The 20321-nt window shown below is 38.0% G+C and overlaps 1 pseudogene; it reads left to right on the top strand.

The window, feature by feature from the left end:
* The first annotated feature begins 19149 nt into the window (after window positions 1–19149).
* Window positions 19150–20080, top strand: LOC118995249 (lys-63-specific deubiquitinase BRCC36-like; annotated as a pseudogene).
* Window positions 20081–20321: the final 241 nt, after the last annotated feature.

The raw sequence follows: 20321 nt of genomic DNA, 5'->3' as shown, positions 1-20321 counted from the left end.
AAAGGAGTTAGAATGGGCATTTGCTTTATAATACTTTAATAACAACATATTTTTATTTTATTCACCCTTTGTATGAATGTTATATTTTATAGCAAAATGTTGATAAAACAAATCCATATACATTTTTAAAAGTTGACATTGAATGTGCACAACTCACTCGGGAGATGGCCCACACTGACACAGATGTGTGCTTTTCTCTCCTTTCATGTCAAAGCCTGCACTCTGGCCTTTTTTATATACTTAAATTAAACCTGTTTTATAACAAAAAGTAAATTAATGTTTAATCAGTTAGAATTTTTTAAAAATTTGCTTATAGCTATTATTACAGGTTTGTGGTTGCATTTTCAAAATGCAAGTGTGTTTGACTGGTGTATTATTTAAAATTTCATGATGGGCAAAAACATATAGACTAATGCTTGTTGATAGTAAGCTTTATAATCCTGGTAACAGCATAAGTAAAACAGAAAAAATGTCTTAACTAAATGTCAGAGTTGACTTAATAACATTAGTATAATATTAGGACCAGGTATTACTAGTAGATAATAAATACATTACATTATGTTATATTAGTGAGAAGATTTTATATCTTATTTTAGGCCTTTTGTTTGTCTCTTGAGTAGAATATTTAAAAACCCTGTTTTGTTCCTTATGGTTCAGTAACACATTTAAGATAATCTGTGCATATTAGTTTTTTTACTGATTTTTAAAGTTTTTCATGTTTACAGTCTTTACTTTCTTTAGTTTAGCATTAAGTTCTTTTGTGGTATATATGATTCATGATTGACTTGAAGATACTTGTGATGAAGCTCCAAACTTTCAAGCAAATGTGATTGGCCACAAAATTTCAACTAATACCAGAGGTGTAAGGTTATAAAGTGGGTTGACAAAGACATAATTTTTACACAGTACTACAGTTGAATTCCACAGGCATTTGTTGAGTGCCCACCATGTGCCTGGGTATAAGGATGTGGTATGAAACTAAGGATTTATGGATATATCTGAAACAATGGATTCTTTAAAAGGCTAATATTTGACCTTATTTTCTGACCCACAATTTGGCAAAATTATTTCATTTCTGTTTTCTTTAGATTGACTAATAGGAATAATTTTTAGTTTTCTAAGAGTGGCTGTATGAAAATTTAAACATATATTGTTTGTTATTTCATTTGAGGATTTTCTTTATTAGCTTTGAAAAGTGGTGGTTACTAGTTACCTCAAGGGAATGCTGAACCTTGGATTGTGAGCTTTGTCAAATAACTGGGTTTTTTAGGTGTCCAAATCAACTTTGTGTCCTAATGGAATTATGCATTTATCACTGCCATCAATTTTAGAATATTTTTATTTTTCTTAAAAAGAAACCCCACACCCTAAGACATGAAACCTCCATTTCCTCCTAAATTTCCCAGGTATAGGCAACCACTAATCTGCTTTCTGTATCTATAGATTCGTCTTTTCTGAACATTTTAGATAAATGAAATCAAGTAATAAAAGGTCCTTTGTGACTGGCATCTTTAACTTTGCATAATGTTTTCAAAGTTTATTCAAGGTATAGCATGTATCATTAATATATTTTAATATAATTTATTTTTATTTATTTTATTTTGTCTTATTCTTTCTTTTTTCATTTTTAAAAATATGTTTATTGATTATGACATTACAGTTGGCCCATTTACCCCCGCCTTCATTCCCCTCCACCTTGCACACCCCCTGCCCCATCATTCTCCCTTCTTTAGTTTATGTCCATGTGTCATAAGTTCTGTAGATTCTACATTTACCATACTATTCTTGCCCTCCCCCTGCCTATTTTGTACCTACCATCTCTGCTACTTATTCTCTGTGCCTTATCCCCTTCCCAGTTTTCTGTTGCTAACTCTCCATGTGATCTCCATTTCTATGGTTCCACTCCTGATCTAGCTGTCCTGTTAGTTTATTTCTTTTTTTTTAGGTGGGGTTGTTAATAACTGTGAGTTTGATGACCTTTCACTGTTCATATTTTTCTCTTCTTTTTCTAGATAAATACATTTAACATTTCATATAATAAGGGCTTTGTGATGATGAACTCCTTGAATTTGATCTTATCTGAGAAGCACTTTATCTTCCCTTCCATTCTAAATGAAAGCTTTGCTGGATAGAACAAACTTGGATGTAGGTCTTTGGATTTCATGACGTGGAATACTTCTTTCTAGCACCTTCTTGCCTATAAGGTCTCTTTTGAGAAATCAGCTGACAGTCTGATGGAAACTCCTTCGTAGGTGACTGTTTTCTTATCTCTTGCTGCTTCTAGGATTCTTTCCTTCATTTTAATCTTGGCTAATGTAATTATGATGTGCCTTAGTGTATTTCTTCTTGGGTCCAACTTACTTGGGACTCTCTGAGCTTCCTGGACTTCCTGGAAGTCTATTTCCCTTGCCAGACTGGGGAAGTTCTCCTTTATTATTTGTTCAAATAAGTTTTCCACTCATGGCTGTTTCTCTTCCCCTTCTGATACCCCTATAATTCAGATGTTGACCATTTATTTTTTAATTTTTTTAAGATTTTATTTATTTATCTTAGAGGGGAAGGGAAGGAGAGAGAGAGAGAGAGAGAAATATCAATGTATGGTTGCCTCTTGTGTGTCCCCCGCCAGGAACCGGGAACTGGCCTGCAACACAGGCATGTGCCCTGACTGGGAATCGGACCGTGATCGTGTGGTTCACAGGCCCACGTTCAATCCACTGAGCTATACCAGCCAGGGAAGATGTTGAACGTTTAAAGATGTCCTGGAGGTTCCTAAACCTCTCCTAATATTTTGAATTCTTGTTTCTTCCTTCTTTTCTGTTTAGTCATTCTTTTCTTCCTTCTGGTCCACTCCCTTGATTTGAGTCCCAGTTTTCGTTCCATCACTATTGTGTTCGTGTGCATTTTTCTTCATTTTAATTAGTTTAGCCTTCACATGTTCCTCTAATTTGTGACTAAAATCAACCAGTTCTGTGAGCATCCTGATCACCTGTTTTGAACTGTGCATCCTATAGGTTGGCTCTCCCTTGGCCACTTAGAAGTATTGGCTCTGTGGCTTTGAGCTGTTCTTGAGCCATAATGTTTTGGTCTGTTTACACCTGTTATGTATGAGGGTTGGAGCCTTAAGTGTCCACCAGGGTGGGGTAATCCAGTTGGTGGGGTCTGATGTTGTATGTGGAGATGAGGTCAGAGAGGGGAAATGGCATTTTTCCCACTCTATCTTGGAATGTGGTATCCTCTGTTGCTTCCTGCAAGCAAACCAGGCACCCCTGTGTTGGCTCCCAGGTCTGTGGGCCTGTGTACCTACCAGGGGCCTGCGGGTCTCTCCAAAAAACTCTCTGTGAGCCTGGGAGCTTCTCCAAGCACCTCAACCCTGAAAGTTTTTCCAATTGGTGCTTTTAGGCTTTAGTTCCTGGCGCCGGTGCCCTGGGTTGCCTAGTCTATCTCACTTCTCACTCCTTTATCTGTGCACAAATTTGTAACCGCAGTCAGCCAGCAACCTTGCGCCCTCACTTGATCCATCCCTTGCCCCTGCATGCCTGGGATCTACCAACCACTGCCTGCACTGGTTCAGTCCAGCTGCTTTTTCCTGCGGGACCCCACTCTACCAGCTGCTGACTCACTGACACAGCCCCTCTTAGCGGTCTGGCTGAATGGTTTGTTGTTGTGGGACTTCAGTGCAGTTCAATTTTCTGTGCTTTGGTTATGTTTTTGTTGCTAAAAATTTGTTGTCTTTAAACTTGGTTTTGCGAGAAGACACAGTGTTTCCACCTATGACTCCATCTTGGCTGGAAGTTCTAAAACAGGTTACTTATGAGGGGGTTAAAAATTATTTTGATTATGTGTTCTTGTTTCCATTTGTATTTAGTTATGAGTAATTACAGTAGGGTTCTTTTATTGAGAGGCAAAATATTGACCATTTTTATTGCTATTTTTATAGATTCAGTTGTTGAAAGAGGAGGTTTAGATAATTTTTGTTTTACAAGACATTCACATTCTGTACAGTCTTTCTGCTTCTGAGTCCTTCCATGTTCCTCTGTGCATCCTGTGTTACAATTGTGACTGCCAATTATCCCAAGAGTATCCTGCCTTTTCATTCCATCTCTTATATAAAGAATGTCACAGTTTTTCAATGTATCCCTCAAAATATGATAATGATGGTGGGAGGCTCTTAATCAGTGACATCAGGGTAGTTACAAAAATGTAAGTACTTGGGCCTGTCCCCAGACCTACACTGGATGTTGTGTAGATCTGGGAGTCTGCATTATTGCAAGCATCCAAGGTAGTTTTGGTGCACACTTAAAGACTGAGATTGTTTGCCTAATGGGGGAAAGAAATATACAGATCAATTGGAAGGGTGCTGCCCAGCTCTACTGTGCATGGGAATCACATGGAATGTTTTAAAAAGGCAGGCGTCACAGATAGGCACAGGTAATGAGGTTCTTGGTGATCGCATGCAAAGAATGGATGGAACACATAGAGTTAATATGAGAGAGAGAGAGAGAAGATTGATTAGGCAATAGTACACTCCACAGCACTCCACGGAGCATGGGAGCAAGCCAGCTCCTCACAGCGATTCATCTCAGGCACTGGAGGGTTGCTGTTCTTATACAGTGGGTCCTTCCTGGCTAGTTTTGGTGGGATTTTATTGTGCGTGTATCAGTGGTTTTATTTTAAAGCTGGTGTGCTAGTGTGGTCTCCCTTGATTTTTCTTGATTGGCCACTGGTTGTGTAGCATCTTTTGTTACATCTTTTGTTACATTGCTACACTGGTTGTGTAGCAATGGTTGTGTAGCATCTTTTCTGCATTCACAGGTGTGTTCATGAGTCACCATGATTCAACAGTTTTTCAGAAAGTGGGTACAGTTGGTCTTAGAGCAGGGACTCTGTCCTGTATCAATGTCTTTTATCTTAGCCTTGGGTCACCTGCAGAGTATCCTCCTTCTTCACTATTCCCTGCCTCACAGCTTCTGGGTGTGTAGGTCTGGAGATGTTCTGAGATATTGCAGTTATAACAAGCTCTTTAGTGATAACTGATGCTTCAGATCCACTGACCACAGTTCGAGTTTGTTGCACAGTAATTGTTTGAGGTCTAGCCAAGAATGTAATCCACAGTTAAAAAACACTTGGAAATGTCATTAAAGAGATTGTACAGGAAAGGTACAGGAAAGGTGCAGAGCAAGAGATTCAAAGTTTGGGAATCTAGTCAACTCACATAAATCAGTGTTCAAGTAAAGTCTGTAATGATCATTCACCTGCTCTAGCCTAACAACATTCTAGTCACTTAGTGGCATAGGAAAATCATTTTAGTATGGCTAAATTGTTTTTTCCACTGTCCAGATTGATTTTCCTTCAAAAAAAGTTTTTTGAGATTCTATTTAATCTTTGCTCCTTTTTGTGCTTTTGCCCAACCCCCCAAAAAATTGTTCTTGAGCTTGAACATTTTGAGATCTTTTGGAGATATTATTTATCACCCACAGGGAATCAAATTGATGTAGGGACAAAAATGCTCCTTTTTATCCATGAGATACCACAGTTTTTATGTGTATTGGTTAGAGTAGAAGAGGCATGGAGACTTGGCTTGCTTTGGTTTTTCAGACTACACACTCTGAGTTCAATTCTAGGGAAAAGAAGAAGGAAAGAGAAAATCTAGGTGGTCTCCAAAGGAAAAGTAAAACAAAAAATATCCTCACTGGCTTGATTTTACATACTTGCATCAAAGATAACCGCTCTATGTACTCACACCAAGGCAGATTGCACAGTAATTTTGATCCCAAGTAGCAGTCATTGGGGCATCTTAAAATTTCATATTATTTCTTACAGAGGCCCTCAGCTCAACATTCCTCTGTATTTTCTGTGGCATGTTTAATTTTTTCCTCTCAAAGTTTTAGGAATACTTGAGAATTCTAGTGCAGTCAGAAAAGGAGCAGTTTCCTAGCCTAACTTAGCAGAGGTCCCAGATGACTTATTGGTCACTTGTGCAAGCCATGATGAGAGCTTAAGTTTATAAACATGAGCTTTGCTCTGTAGCTGTTTTAATCTCATAAACATCTTGTGTCTACTGCTATTGTAATGGGGTGTAGGTTTTAAGGGGGGGAGGCCCAGGGATCCCCTCAAGCCAAGCTTGTGGGCTGTAACAGGCAACAGTAAGGGGACTGAGAATTTTTTTGCCTACCAAGAACACGAGACTGGCCTCCTGGCTGGCCTGGAGCCAGGAAGATAGGTGTGACATTGACCCTAGATATAACTGGTAGGCAGCTTCTTGGTTATAGCACTGACCGGTGCCCTTGCCTTCAGTGCCCTTGGCATTATGGGTGGAAAATGAAGACAAATTCACATGGACTATCAAGTCCTGTGAAGTAAAAGGGATGACACTGCTACTCTCTCAAGGCAGGAGCACTGAGAACTGCCTGGCCACCCACTCAAGGGGAAAGCGCCCTGACCCTTGCCTAGACACGCTTTCATTGAGTTTTTTGCATAGGAGTTCAGCTACAACTCATTAATCATTGTCAGGCAGTAAACAGTAGATAGCATACAAAGATCTATTAGGGCTTCTTCTAAGTCAGGGTCTATCAGCTAAAGGGTTACAACACTTTGGGAAAACAAACTCATTTTCTTATCAGAACTTTATCATTTAACTAATAGCCTCCTTATCAAAACAGGCCTCACAGGATTTTACATATCCTTTCTCAGGCCTAATCACGAGGGGAGCCTACCATTCCCAGTACAAGTCTGCACCACCCTCAGTCATTGTTTTTAAGCTTATGTTAGGCAGAGGAGAAAGATAGCCAAAGAATTTTCAGAGATTTCTATCAGACAGACTGAGGACTCAGGCCTCTTCAAAGCTGGAGAGTGAGGATCCAAAATTCCTTTTCTCCATACCCCCCACAAGTCTTTCTCTGGGGCCTCCATGTGATCATACCTGTCTTCAGTAGTTCCCCCCTTGGGGAATCTTACCCTTCATTGGCTTACTGATCAAGCATTGGAGACCAGATATGAAAAAAAAAAAGCAGAAGTGGCACTCTTGCCTGTGACATAAGCTTTGTCTCCTTAGTGGCTCACAGTCCAAAGGTCACTCACTCAGGATTATCCATGGGAGGTTTGCAGCTCATGAAACCACGTATGGAGGTTCTAAGCATAGCACCTGTGTCAGAGCTTGGAGATGGTTTGCTCAGTGCCATCAGGCCACACCTGTCCATAGTTGCTACAGAAACCAAAAAAGGTGGAGAATGCAGGAATGCTAGCAATTGTTGGAGGAGTCAGAAATGGGGTAAGAGAGGAAGATCCACATGGGATTTAAACCTAGGCATTGCAGCCATAGTCAGCGGGTGGTGGCATAACCACTTTGTTTTGGATAGTAGAGGGCAGCTTTCTTGACCACATACCTTAGGAAGCAGGAAGGCAAAATGTAGCTGCCATGTGGAATGCTGTCTTAAAAGTTTGAGAGGATGCAGAAAGATTCTTCGGTTGGCTATGAGGAGGCAGTTTTGTGTTAAGAACAGGAGCCTTGCTGAGCTATGGACTTCTATTTTCTTTTCTTAAGTTAGGGTACCTCTGACTGACCTGGTTTGGCAAAGGACAGCCAGCACTGTGTGTGTGTGTTTGCAGGTGTTTTATAGGGACTCTAAGATTTATTGGCAACATTCTGCCATTACTCCAATCCTGTGTAACTTCTGAATAAATAGTTCCTTTCCTTGTTACCAAACTCTGGCATTGAAAGCTACAATTCCTGCCCAGCAGCAGCAGGCAAAGAAGAAGCTTGAAGAATAAGACTCCCCAGGGGCAGGAAGTTTGTTTCTGTAACACTATCAGTTGAAAATGGTAGATGTTTAGAAGGCTTGAATAATTAAATATACAAAAGCTTAAAATAGTGTATCATCAGATGACTGATTTGTGATATTCGACTTAATTCTCAGGAGGATGTAAAATGAACAAAAGATGATTTAGATAACACTTATAAACAGATAATAGGATTTTAAAGCTTGGTTTCTAATCCTCAGCACTTTTGACATTTTAGACCAAAACACCCCTTTATTTGGTGAAATTGACTGTGCAACATAGCACATTTAGCAGCATCCCTGGCTTTTACCAACTATTGAAGCAACCTTCCCTATTTAGGAGAACCAGAAATATCTTCAGAATGTTTCTGAATGTCCAAAGTTCCTTAGCACTCCTGCCTAATGACATTAAGCCTTAATCCATTTATAGTCTCTGTGAAAGAGTTAATGCCTCAAGTGGCCAGGCTATAAGACTTTAGACCATTTTAAAGTATTAATTAATCCATATTAGTGATAAGAATTTCTAGAATATGCAGATCAGATAACTCAACTAAATGCTCAACTAAAGAACATTCTGGAATGGATCTCTACATGAAAGGTATTACATGTAAGAAGCTCTTTATGTGAAAAGCAGTCAGTAAGGTACTAGATTCTAAACATTATGAAAGCATAATGTTTAGATTTCAGGTTTAGCACACAGTCTTGGAGAGGGGAAAGAATATTGTTTTACAGTTTTTTCTTCCATAAAAGAATTATCCTCCTTGGGAGAATTCAATTGAAATGTATTTGGATGTTTTTAAGTATCCCTTTCTAAGATCCATTATAATTTTTTCCAAGGACAAGGTATTTATTAACAAATTTGAATAAAAGTGGGCTTATTCTAACATTCCCTAAGAGTTAAAAAGCAGGTATAAGCATAATGACTTCCTGCAAATAATTGAAAATTGAGATTTTGGTATATTTGTATGTAAAGCCTCTGACTTTATTTGTACTGAACAAGTGCAGGAAAGTGTTTTCCAAATCTACGTTTAGTCTTCAAGCTACTGAAATTCAACCTTCAGTATATTCAGATGAGTAGGATTTGTTTGTTAACACCAACATATCCCTTTTTTAAAAATTGAAACAAACGTTTGGTTTTTCTTACTAAATTAGAATATATTTGTTTTTTGGCTTTTGCAAAAAGGGAGTTGTGTTTAAATTGACTGGCAAATTGAAATCAGTTTGTTATTATTCTGAATTAGAAAGTATTCAGTGATTAGATAGTAAAGATGGAATCTTTCTTTTTTTTTATTTAGGTTGACAATTGCATTTTTTTTGTTGTGTCTCATGTTGGATTCCTTAGATGTAGTGAACGCAGAGGGCATAATAGAGTGCATTTCATCCACTCAGGTGCTTTCCACAGAAGACAATAAGTTACTTGTTATCATTTTATTTTTAGTGTGACTAGTTGTAATCGGTGTAACTATGAGTTGGATTGGCATGTTGTTCTTTTTATTCATAAACAATCAATATATTTTATTCATCTATATTTTTCTCATAATGTAACACTCGCATTCTGTTCAAATACTACCCTTAGCAAGTCTAATCTCTAATCTTTCAGCAGAACCATTTAAAATGGTCTGGGATTAAAAGATTCACAATTGTGGCATCATGTTGTGTTATGCACTTTCACATTGATCATCTGCTTGTTGATTACTTGTATTTGATTTATGTTTGATTATATTTGTAGCATTTGCTCTTTTGTGTGTTTCTTCACCAAAAACTTGTTCGTCATAAAAAAGTTTATTTTCAATCTCCTGGTCATCTTCCCTCTAATGTTTCACTAGTATTTCTTCAGTGATTTCTTCCATCTTGTTCTTACACTTCAGTCACTTTCATATTTCTTAAGACTCTACAGATGTTGATCAATTAAATAAATTCTCAAAATTTAGAAACCACCTGATCAACTAAATATGCATGAGTTTTATAAACTACATTGTTCCCTCTATTAAGTATAAAATCCCTAATGTCAATTTAACTTATGAATGTTGAAAATTCTAACCTGTGAAAGGTGAAGATAATAAGCTTCTAGAAAATCACACCATTTAAAAAATACATTTTATTTACTTACTCCTAGAGAGTGGAAAAATAAAAGGAAGAGAGGGAGAGAAACATTGGTGTGTGGTTGTCTCTTGCACACCGCATACTGGGGGCATGTCTGGCAACACAGACTTGTGCCTTCACTGGGAATCAAACTGGCAACCGTTTCATTCGCAGCCCACACTAAATCCACTAAGCTTCACCAGCCAGGGTGAAATCACACCATTTTGATCAGAGATTACTATATACCTGTCTTTTAAGAGTCAGTATTTATAAATTAACAGTGTTATTCATTGGTTGGAGTGGTCATGAATAAATCTCACCTAGATGAACTGTGCAAAATTAAGCTAAACGTTCATTTAGAAAGACAGGTTTGACCTGTTGGACATAGTTTATGGCTTTGTACTCGGTTGTGGGGGCGACTTTGCCAGCAAGTCCCCCAGTCTGCCATGGATGAAAGTAAATCTACTAAAACATAATCTGCTTGAGGAGGAGAGGTGTCCAATCTCCCAGAGGAGAAAGGTCAAGAGCCCCTTCCTCAATGACTTTTATTCAGTTATAATACACAGGAGTACTGGTGGTAAGGATCAAATAGTACCTGACATTTCAAAGGACTCCAAGGGCTTAGTGTGAGTCAGCCTGTCAGGAAAGAGGGTTGCAGAAACTTTGGGAGATACACTCATTTTCTGCTCAGACCCTTAACATAAGAATAAAAGCACTCTTAGCAAAGCTGGATTCTCAGGACTTTTAGGAATTCTTTCTTATCCCAGATCACCCCAGATCCCACTCTCACTGGAAAGAGCCTGCGTGGCCTCCCACATCACAGGTTTTTAGACTCCGGTGGATTAGAGCCAGAAAGAGCTTCTCCCAGTGGACATGGGGACTTGGGCCATGTCACAATAGCTGGGGGGGGGGGGAGTGAGGGTTCATCACTTCCTCTTAGTTGCATCCCTCAGAGGCCTCTTCATGATGGCCTCCCAAGTGATCATCTTTGGCTTATGTTGCCCCTCCTCGAGTCATTGACTATCTGGACATGCATTGAGGCAGGGGGCCAAAGCAGAGACAAGCTTTGTCTCCTTGTGGCTCATATTCTGGAGTTCACTCACTCAGTCTTAGCCATGGGGGGCAGTTACAACTCCCAAAACCAGGCAGAGTGATTCCCAACACTTTGTTGTTATTGAAATTCCCACTGTTGGTTTCTATGTGATTTTTAAAATCTGTGCCTGTGGATAAATGCTTGTTCAAAATGAGCATTTTGCCCTTGCTGATGTGTCTCAGTGCATTGAGTGTCAGGCTGTGAAGTGAAGCATTGCTGGTTACATTATGGTTGGGGTGCAGGCTTGGCTTGTGGGCAAGGTCCCCAGGTGGGGCATGGAAGAGGCAACTAATCTATGTGTTTCTTACATGTCATTGTATATCTACATCTTTTTCTCCCTCCCTTTCTTTCTCTCAATAAATAAATAAATAGCATTTAAACTAGGTCTCTCAGAACTTAATACATAAATATCTAGTCACTTTTCAACACATACTTGAAGCAGCATATGTGATACATTGCTCAGTCCCTGAAGACACTAATATATTGGTGAGTAAGATTTATTGAATTTTCTGCTAAGAGTACTTGGCTAAATGTGTGCAGAAGGGCTTTGATATATGACAAGATATGGCCCTCATTCCCTAGGAGCTTCTGAGTGATTCTAGTAACCTGCAAGTAGAGGTAATTTGTATTTCTTCTTTGAACTAGGATTTTTTTTCTTTGCCAGCTTAAGTGGAAGTCTGGAATTTTTTTTTAAGATGGACATAAGACAGGTGTAAAGGTGGTATTAAAGATTCTGACTTGTTTTTATAAAAAAATTATGCCTTGGTCAAAGTATGCAGTGTAGTATCTTAAAGAAATATATATCTCACATAGTACATATAACAGATTTTATAATGTGTTACATAGAAAAGCTATTCTGTTTTTGCTGAAATATATGTTGGATTGTATTTAGGAAAAATATTGATATTTAGCCCCCCAAATAAAGTAGCCATTTTATTCTGTAGAAAAATATGGAGTGTAATATCTTAGTGAGGACACTCATACTATAGGTTAAAATTACCAGAACATTCTCTACCTATTTGCCATGCTTTCTACATTTGTGTATTCTTATATTTTTCTCTAGTTTTAAGGAGTGTTTTCTGGATCTGTAACTGAGTTATGTTTTTATCTGTCTTTTGTATGTGTTCACTTCCCCCTATCATTATATTATTGAAAATAAAATTTTTACTACCCTTTCATATCCATACTATTTTAATGGTTACTTCCTTTTCTTGTTGTATGATTTTTCATTGTGAGTTATTTGATGACTCTTAACTTTAATATTATGCATAATAATTGTGTTTGCTACATAGTCACTTGAGTGGCTAAAACAAAGGAGTTGGGGGGGGGAGTGCTGATGAGTATGTAGGACAACTGGATCTCTCATACAATGCTGAAGGAACTTTATAACCATCATTTATAACTACCATTTGACAGTATTTACTAAAGCTGAACATAATGTACATTCTGTGACCAGCAGTTCTTTCCCCTAGTACATAGCCAAAAGATACTACACTAGAATGTCAATTTCAATACTTTTTCTAAGAGCACAGAAGTAGGAGCTATACAATCTCTTTATCATTGTGGTGATTGATAAAAAAGGAGGTGTTAGAATATTTATATAATGGAATACTGTGCAATAGAAGGAAAGAAAGTTTTACAACTTCATGCAAAATTTGAATGAATGTCACAAATATGTTTTGAGAGGAAAAAAGTCATAGTACCTTACTCCATTTATATAAAACACAAAAATAAGCAAAACTTTTAAGGAGTGGCCAAAAAGAAGTAGGAGGGGACTTCTAGTTGCTGTCCAGTACGCTTTCCAGGCTGTGTGCTGGTATTACAGGTGTTTCCAGTACTTTGTAGTAGTTAATTGAGCTGTTTCATGATCATAGGTGCACTTTTCTCATATTTATTATAGTTTGTTGAAAGCGTTCAGACTTTTTAAAACAACCATTGGTATTCACCATCTCTCTTGAAACCAGTTAGAATTCTTTTCTTCATTGTAGTCATCTCCATGGACTCCATTTATTTGAAGCCCATTGCATTTTTTGAACAATTATTTCTGCTTAACTGTTGCTTAAAATGTTTTTGCTTATGTACTACTTGTAAACTTCGGGAGGATGGAAAATGTGTTTGACTTACATTTGTCTTCCCTCTGAGTGTATAAAGCATTGCTGCATATCAGCAGTTGATGGATTGTTAAGTCACTTATACCTTCTTGACTTTTAATGTTCCTCCTTCCTATATTTTTACAGCTAGCCTAGAACATCCTCCAGGATTCCCACAATCTTCTCATTCATAAGGCATGTGCAGACTGAGCAGAATGTGCTTTCTGGGACTGCTAGGTCTGTATTTTTCCTACTTTGTGATAGCGTATAAACTCTTAAAAATGCATTGGGTTGGTGGAAATGTTCATTTATTTTTCCTGTAAAGCAAAAGACACATTTTTCATTTTCACCAATAACATGGAATAATATTTATCTCCATTAATGTCTTAATTTGTTCACTGTCAACTTTTACTGGTCTGCCTAGCCAAGGGACATATTTCCAGTAAGAAATCTCCAGCCTAAAACTTCACAAATCACTTTTGACACCTTCAGTGTCATAGCATCTTCTGAATGCTGTGCACAAATCCTTTATAGCATCTCAGTTGTGTGTTTTTTTACCTTTCTTGAATTCTGAAAAATGCTGAAAATGTTGCATATGTTCTTCCATTCTTAATATTAAAATGGCCACAAAAAATTCACAGTTTTGGTGTTTTTGTGTTTTAATACACACTGGAATGACAGCTGTCACAATATAAGCTAACAGAATTGTTCCACTTGAGGTTAAAGGGAACTAAGTGCAACTAAAACTATCTTACAGAGAAAAAAAAATCAACAAAGGAACTTTTTGGCCAACTTGGTAAGAATGTCACATGAAACACATAAATAAAAAAAATTGATAGAATTGACTAAATAAATGTTTAAAATTTTTGGTAGAGAAAGATAAAAAGTTAGACAAGTGACAGACCTGGAAGTAATTGTGGTAATATATGTAATAGACAAAATACTAATATTCTTTATATTGCCACCACATGTCTGTCTATACTGAAGAATTATTTTTTTAATATTTTATTTATTTATCTTTAGAGGGGAAGGGAAGGAGAAAGGGAGTGAATCATCAATGTATGGTTGCCTCCCATGCGCCCCCACCAGGAACTGGCCTGCAACCCAGGCGCGTGCCCTGACTGGGAATCGAACCTCGATCCTCTGGCTTGCAGGCCTGCACTCAATTCACTGAGCTATGCCTGCCAGAGCCTGAAGAGTTATTAAAGACGAAAGGGAAAGTGATAAGTAACTTCAGAAATGACAACATGTATGAATAAGTAATTCACTAAAGAGTATAGATAGTCAAGAAATACATAGAATGAGGAATAGCCTTACTAGAAATCATGGAGATGTAATAGAAGTATTGATGTTATGTTATATTTTACTTGTATATGTACTGACATGATCTGCATATGTACTTACATGAAACTGCTCATGATACATAGTTAAGTGATAAATGCCAACATATGCAGAGGCACAATTTGTTTAATGTACTGTAAATATAAGTGCATAGGAACAACTCTGGAAGAATACACAGAGAAAAATCTGCAGATGGGGAAATAGATGGGAATAGATGGAGATACAAGGATATGATATGTTAATTGTATTTTATGTATCTGGATTGCTTGAATATTTACAATAAATATGTTTCTGTATTTAAAACTTCAAGTTAAAAAGTCAGCTTAACTTTTCTTAAAAACACAATAAAAGTAAACATCTATTTAAACAATATAAACAATCATATATATAAAAATATAAGCAAACAAAAATGATATTAGTGTAAACTGACACTCAAATATTGGTGTTTTGCTCATGTCAGAAATAATGTACCATATTTAATATTTTACATATTTCAAAAGCACTGTCAAATTCTTGGTTAAATGAGTTCTCCTGATCTGCATTTTTTAACAGAGGAAAATGAGAGGCAATGTAATTTTAAGAGACCTGCCCCAAGGCCACACACCTTAAGTGGCACAGCTCGACTGAAATCCCAGGCTTCTGACTCAGAAGTCTTAGTACTTGCTTCATTGATGAAGTGTCCATGTCTGTAGAGATTGCCATGTGTGGCACTTGAGTAAATAGTGAATAATTAATCAGACTTCACCGTGGCTTTTCACTTAATTCCGAAGTTGTAAAGACCCTACTTGTATCAGTGTGTGGTCAGACCTTCGGCATCAACCTCTGCAAATATTGAGGAATCACAAGGGATCTGGGTGGAAATTGTGTGCTCCTTTCTCTCAGCAAGAGCACAAGTAAAGAATTTTAGAGATTGAATAGAGCAGGGAATACTATAGTCCTGCTAAAATGATAATACTACCATTTTACAAATGACATATTAAGGTTCAGACAGATGAATCATTTGTTCACAATAATATAGCTAGTTAAGGCCAGAAGCAAATTAGAATACAGTTTTTTTTTAGTTTTTCTAATCCTTTGAATTTTCATTACTGCTATCTGATGTTTATTAGACATCATAAAATATTAGGATTGGGGAATGTAGATAAGATGGTTTAATATTAAAAGGCAAGATGCTTAATGATCCTAGGTTTCAGGAGACTTCTTAGTCAGATTACTGCCTTTAAAAAATGCACTTAAAGTGTAATTAGTTTCCTGTGGCTAAATGGAGCATGTTGCAAGTTTAAAAAAATTGTGGAGCACATTTTTTGAAAGAATTATGATCAGAACTGTTTGTAAAGATTTCACAGAGTTTGGTTTCTATTTCCAACTGTCCCTAGTCATGTTGTTACTGAAAAAAGTGAGGTTCAGCTGCCTACCATCAAATACAGGCATAGGAGAAAGGTTAGTTGGGAAGGAAAAAGGTCTTTAATAAAATATTGCACAACTTGGGGAAATGGAAGTTGTCCACAAAAAACAGACAAATGTATTTGTCCCCTGCCATGTCCAGCTCTGCCAACCATGCTGTCTGACAAAGTCCGAGCATGGGGAGGACGACTTCAAAGAAGTGTGTTCTGGCTTGGTGGACATGGCATGAATGGATATGTGGTGTTGATCTTAGTCTTGCTGTCTATTGTTGTTCTAACCTTTACTTTTCTGATAATTTGGAATCTCCTAGAAATGCTGACCATTCTCAGAGCTGAACAGCAACTAGGTCAGGCTGAGAACAATATCACCTTGGCCTTTCCCCAAAATAACACCTCCTTTCCTGGCCTGATTAAACAATCGTAAGATATGATGATATCAGCTAGTAGGGGGCCTGGAATACCCAAGGCAGCCCCCTTAAGTAAGTTCTGAGGCAAATCCCCTCTAATGAAATAGCCCCTGAATGTCTAAAGTTGTTGGAATAACAGCCCCTCCTTTACCTTGAATAGGGATATATATCTATTAGAATTAGACAGGCAAATAAATAAGAGAAGCTGGTAAGCTATTAAGCATCTAGAAAACAGTTACTAGGGAGATAGGGTTTATAGTACACAGAGAAATATTTTATACAGAAAGATAGATAGCTAAACTAAACATCACAAAGGCTTATAATGAGTTTCCTAACCTCTGCTCAGTCTAGCGTATCATTTTGCCCCATGACTAACTCTAAGAACTTTGATAAATAATAGGACATTTAAACTTTGTACATAGAGCTATTTTAAGTTGTCTGATTAATGGTTCTCCTGGTCAAAACAATTTTGTTCAACATAATTGAAATTATGGGAACTTTTGTACTTTTCCTGATTACCTTTGTATTAATTTTTTTCTGCTTAACTGACCATGCTATGCACCTGTAAATGTTAAATCACTATTAGAAATGAAAATATAAAAACCTGCTTGTACTTACAATAAACGGAACAGTGCTTCACCTGCCTTTGAGCTGTGTAGTTGCCTGTTACCCATGGCCAACATCTATCCTCACCTCGAGGGACCCCTGGACCCTGCTGCAGCCAGACAGCGGCAGTCCCCCAAGAGCCTGAAACCCAATATTAAGCTCCCAGAATCTTACTCTATCCTTACCTGTCTGCCCTTCAGGAGCCCAATGTTGCTAACTGGGCAGTTTTACATCTTCAGGCACTGCCCCCCACCGCCCCCCTTGAATCTGCATGGTCTTGAGCTTCAGCTTCCCACACTGGGGGCCCAGGACCCCTGCCAACTTCTGCACCTGGTAGTGCAGGGGCTGAGTCTGGGGGTTCCAGAAAAAAACAGCAAGTCTCTGACCTCCCTTTCTTTAAATCTCCTGGAGGCTTGCCCCTCTGTGTGCTCTGCTGCTAATCACTTTTTTTTTTTTAGTTTATATGGGAAGGTCAGCACTGCTCCCTGCCATTGTGTTAACCTTTAGATACAATGCTGGTGTAACCTGTGGTTTATTCCTTAAATCAGAAACCAGAAGGGGATAGGAGGGATTTCTCCTTCATCACACTCTGCCTTGTGCAGACTCCATGCAAGGGCTCCTGCCTGCAGCACCTCTGGCAAGGTTGGAGAAATCTGTCCTCAGATGCTGCCCTACATTGGTTACTGGGGCAATGTACTCTTGTTTACCCTTTACCCAGGGACACAGCCTCTCCTTTGCTGCTTTGGGACCCTCCCTGTTTCCCAGCCATCTGGCCATGTCTCCGTGTCCATGAGTCTGTTGGGCCACACCACAAATCTCTAAAATAAAATTTCCAGTTTACTGTGTTGTTAGAATAAATGCTGTTAAATCTCTAACCTCTATGAAAAAATTCTTCCAGCTTCCTTTTCCAACTTTAGTCTAATAGGTTCAATTCTAAAAATATTCTGTGAAATTTAGAAAATGTTAAAAAACACTGTTTAGTTATAGAATTTCACAGTTACCTTGTGTGTATCTCTCTGGACATCCTGGAATGGGCTGTAGAAGATGTGTCCTTTACTAGCAAATCTCGTGTTCCTTTTTTATTTTAAAAATTGTATTGATTGTGACAGTAGAGTTATCACAGTTTTCCCTCCTTTCCTGCTTCCCTCTGCTCAGAACTCCCATCGACTCCAATAGTCCCACCCCTGACTTCACATCCTTGGGTGTTGCTTATGAATATTTTGACTTCTCCATTTACTGCAGTGTTGTCAATATCTGCTTGTCTTCTTTGTACCTGCCAAACATGCATTTTAATCCCCAAACTTTTTCCCCCATTGTCCCCCTTCTGAACCCATTCACGTGATCTCCATTTTTCTTTCTGAAGTAATGTGGATTCTGACAATATATTACTCCCATATGTTGTACATCACAATATAAGATAAATTACTTTCATGTCACAAAATATGCTTGTTTGACTTTATGGCTGTACCATGGTGGAGATGCATCCACCAAATTAGCATTTCTCAATTCTCTGTATCACACAAGGATTATTTTCTCTCAGCATGTGATTTCCCAGGAACAACTCATAGGTCTTTTATGGGAGCCTGGGTTAGAAACCAAGAGACATGTTAATTTTTTTCAAACTGTGCATTTGAGTCTCTTAGGCTGTCAGAACTCTTTCAGGGTTGGTTTGTTTGTTTGCTTGGTTATTTGGTTGGGTTTTTATTTTTTATTACTGAGTAGGAATACTAGGTGCTGCTATCTAATTATATGCAAAGAAGTTTAAAGTATACCCTGAGTATGCATCCAGTTGTAAATTTGGAATGAATGAAAGTTTATATGAAACCGTTGGTTAGTAACAAAAAAGCATCTAGAGTCCTAACTTGTCATCCAGTGTCTTATTTTGCTTATTGTGTTCTAGATTTTGATGATTAGTACCGTTTGCTTAATTATACACATGATGCACATATTTTGGTATTTTTTTACTCTGGACTGTATACATTAATTCCATGGTGTTATTGCATACTTCTCCCTAATTATTACTTTAATGCAGTATAACCTTCCTCTTGATTAGATATATTATGTTATATTTAATCCATCCAACAGTCCCTGTGTGGCACAAAGTTGGAACTGAGAACCACTCACTTGGTGGAGAGTTATAAATTGGTTTAAATTTAAGGATTCCTAGTAAGGAAACTGAGTAAGGTTCCCAAGAATGTTTAAAAACTTAATGTGTAATCTATTCTGTGTATTTCAGGGCATATGAAGCTGAATAGATCACAGTATCCAGTTTGAAGAATAGAGGAGTGGCTGGAGCTCTAGGTTGGTAGGGCTGAGTTGGCCCAAAGCAGTTGTGAGCAGGGTCGGAAAAAGATGGTGGTGCAGGTTGTTCATCTTGAGTCAAATGCTTTCCTAGTTTGTTTCAAGTGTGCTCTGAGCACAGAGAAGGAGGAGGTGATGGGACTGTGTATGGGAGAGATGAATGATGACGCAAAGAATGACTCTAAGTTTGCATGTGCCAGAACTAAAATACACACCATGGCTGAAAAGTTTGACTTTGTTCACATTAATTCTGTCATCATCTTGCAACGATCTGATAAGAGGAAGGATCAAGTTGAAATTTCTCCAGGGCCATTATCTGAAGCCTCAACAGAGGCAGAGAGGGTGCCGAACTAAAGTTGTCCCATGAGAATAGTGGGCTGGTATCATTCCCATCCTCATATAAATATTTGGCCTTCACATATTATTTAAAAAATAATTCCCATCCTCATATAAGTATTTGATATTTACACACCAGCCATGTACTAGATGTTAGATCAAGGCTTTGTAGGACTTATTTTTTTTTTCTGTTTCTTAAAAGATAAAAACACAAAAACTGGCGAGCTACTCTACACTTGCTTTCAATCCTTCCAGGCTCAAAAGAACTCAGTGTATGGGAGAATTGAAATCCCAATTCATATTGTACCTTATGTAACCACTGGGAAAGTGTGCCTTGAATCAGCAGTTGATCTGCCCACGATCCTGTGCCAGGAGGAGAAGGATGCATATAGAAGAATCCACAGTCTTACACATCTGGTCTCAGTAACTAAGATCCATAATGGCTCATTGTTTATCAAGAATCTGCATTAAGATGCCAGAAGTCACTGGGCCTCTTCTGCAGTTGGAGGACAGACTGGAGCAAAATCAACAGCATTTACAGTTGTTGCAACAAGAAAAGGAAGAGCTTCTGCAAGTCTTCTATAGAATTAAGTGCTCTAGAACAAAGTGGGAGACAAACTGGGGGAATGGAAAGGATCATGTATAAAATTAAATTAGCTCAGTCAGTTTTGAAGAAAAATTTGGAAGGACTCACATTACCTGACTTCAAAACTTACTGAAGTAACCAAGATGGCATAGTATATAACCAGCTGGTGTTTGACAAAGGTGCAATGGCAATTTAACGGAGGAAGGATAGTCTGTTCCACAAGTGATGCTGGAGGAACTAGACACACAAAAACTACAAAACAATCTCTGTTTTAAAACTCATACCTTAAATAAAAATTTAA

The sequence above is a fragment of the Sturnira hondurensis genome, unplaced genomic scaffold (genome assembly GCF_014824575.4).
Source record: "Sturnira hondurensis isolate 20B ecotype Veracruz unplaced genomic scaffold, ASM1482457v3 Scaffold0010099, whole genome shotgun sequence".
Classification (NCBI taxonomy): Eukaryota; Metazoa; Chordata; class Mammalia; order Chiroptera; family Phyllostomidae; genus Sturnira; species Sturnira hondurensis.
The sequence above is the reverse complement of the archived record's forward strand: the minus strand, read 5'-3'. Positions and strand labels throughout refer to the sequence as shown.